Raw genomic sequence first — 2,500 nt, forward strand, 5'->3', positions numbered from 1 at the left:
GCCGCCGTGGTCACAGCATGATACTTAATTGTAGTTTTCATGTTGTGATGCTCTTGGAGTGAGTACTTGTAGGGTCCCAGTTCCTTTCCACGAGAGTGCCGGTGTACCTTTTAGGTAATCTTTCTCTATTTCTCCGGGCTTGGGCCAGCAATGACTGGGTGGCATTGGCACCAGTGCTAGTAGGCAATCAAGGTGAAGTTCCTTGCCAAAAGGGAAACAAGCGGCGTCGGTGACTCGACCCGAATTCAAATGCGTCGGACAGTCTTGAGTCGACGCTCTAACATCAGCCACGTGGCTACGATATGGGTTCCAGATTTTTCTTAGCAATTTAGATGGTGTTTGCATTGCTCCGCCGGGTTTTATCGAGTCACCATCTCTATTTACCCGGCACTGACTTGATTACTGCCTTGCGATATTCTTAATCCTTGAACGAACTTTGCCTATAACGTGAACTCCATTTCAATTTGGATTAAAATCTATCTCTAACCCGATCTATTTTTTTCTCTCCTTTTTTAAAACTCTATATCCGGTTTGTTATATATCTTTTATCCATCGTTTTTCAACTTTTTTAGATATATATTTCAAATTGAGATCCGTTTTAGATAAAATTAGAATAAAAGAACAGATCTCTCCAAAAAGAGAAAAGAAAGAAAAAGAAAGAGAGAGAGAGAAAAAAAACGAAAAAAGAAATCTGCTTAAGGAAAAAAGAGAAAACAGAGAGAGAGAAGAAAAGGAAAGATAAATAAAAACAGATAAAAAAGAAATCTGTAAAAAATGAATAAATAAATAAATAAATAAATAAATAAATAAAGATAGATAAATATATATCTTTGCGTCATCAAGGGATTTGTAGACGACCCTTTTGTGAGGCACGAGACGCTTAGATATATTGTCATGTGCTCTGGTTTCGCTGACATCATCATCTGGCAGAGAAAGACACAGCCCTTGAAAGGAAACTATTATAATCTTGGAGTATAGTTTTGTAAACGAGAATATTATAAAAGATAATGTTTTTTTTTGTTTTTTTTTTAGTGTAAAGAGATTAATATTTGTTAAGGAGGACGTAAAAGAGCAATAAGAACAAATATCACAGGTGAATAAATAGCTCAACAGACAGAGATTCGTGCGATTAGCAAAAGTCCGAACATTCGGCCGTGCTACGCTATTTTCGAGGCGAGATCTAACACCATGGTCCCTAGAGATAGCATCTAGTCCCTCTGTGTTTGTTAAGGATGGCGACAGTCGTTGTCATTGGGGATTGGGGGACATGAGAGAGAGGGGGGGAGGGGGTATCGATGGGGCCTCTGGGGGGAGGGGGTGATGGTGCCACAGGGGGGGGGGGATAGGGGCAGGGGGTATCAGGTTGACCGCCGCGCTCCCTTCCCCGTACTGCAAGTGAGCCCTCTGACCTCTGCCCTTAACCAAGAGGAACCCAGAGCTAGGTTTCTACGGCGCACACTGCAGGCTGGTGCAGTGTGTGGTTTCGTCCGCTCTTTCGTTCTCTTTCTGTCTGTCTGTTTGCCTATGTGCCTCTGTCTCTGCCTTTATCTGTTTGTCTGTTTCTCTGCGTCTCTCTCTCTCTCTCTCTCTCTCTCTCTCTCTCTCTCTCTCTCTCTCTCTCTCTCTCTCTCTTTCTCTTTCTCTCTCAGTTAGAAAAATCCTACATTATAAGATGTTAGGTTTATATTTCAATTGCGAAAGAGGCGTAATATCATGTATCTTGCACGTGGAATGATTCATTCTCATCATTTTTCTCTTTCTTACTCTCCCTCCCTCTCCTAAATCCATCCAGCCCCCGCCCCGCCCCCCCTCTCTCTTTCTCTTTCTCTATCTTTCTATCTATCTATCTATCTATCTCTGTCCGACTTTCTGTCTGTCTGTCTGTCTGTCTGTCTGTCTGTCTCTCTCTCTCTCTCTCTCTCTCTCTCTCTCTCTCTCTCTCTCTCTCTCTCTCTCTCTCTCTCTCTCTCTCTCTCTCTCTCTCTTTCATTTTTGTAACAAAATATTGCAAATCATAACCAAAAATTGCACAGAATGTTCTAGAAACATAAAAATAACAACAAAACAAAAGTAGATTTTTGAAATCCCGAGATACACCGCAAATATGCGGAAGAATGTACTTGTTTATTTTGCATCACACTGTCCTTGCCGACCGACCGCCTTGCTGAAACGTGCGAGAAGTGTTTCTGTGAAAACGATTTAACCAAGGAGATGAAATATACAGGCGAAGGTTTAAACCCGTGTCTTGATATTTTACTATACTTAAATTGACGACGATGATGAGGAATAAAGTGATATAGTTACAGATGGATTCTATGAATTAATTTGTTTTAGAATTGCTTCCTGTTCGTTTATGTGAATTTTTTTTTGTCAGCGATCTACAGAAAATATTATCGGTATAACACATTATTGTACGTTGATTCATGAAACGTAATAAGTGCAGATTTACTCCTCACAGATGTAAAGCTTTACCACTTAGAATTTTTTTCTGGACAAATTG

This window comes from Penaeus monodon, chromosome 12 (genome assembly GCF_015228065.2).
Source record: "Penaeus monodon isolate SGIC_2016 chromosome 12, NSTDA_Pmon_1, whole genome shotgun sequence".
Taxonomy (NCBI): domain Eukaryota; kingdom Metazoa; phylum Arthropoda; class Malacostraca; order Decapoda; family Penaeidae; genus Penaeus; species Penaeus monodon.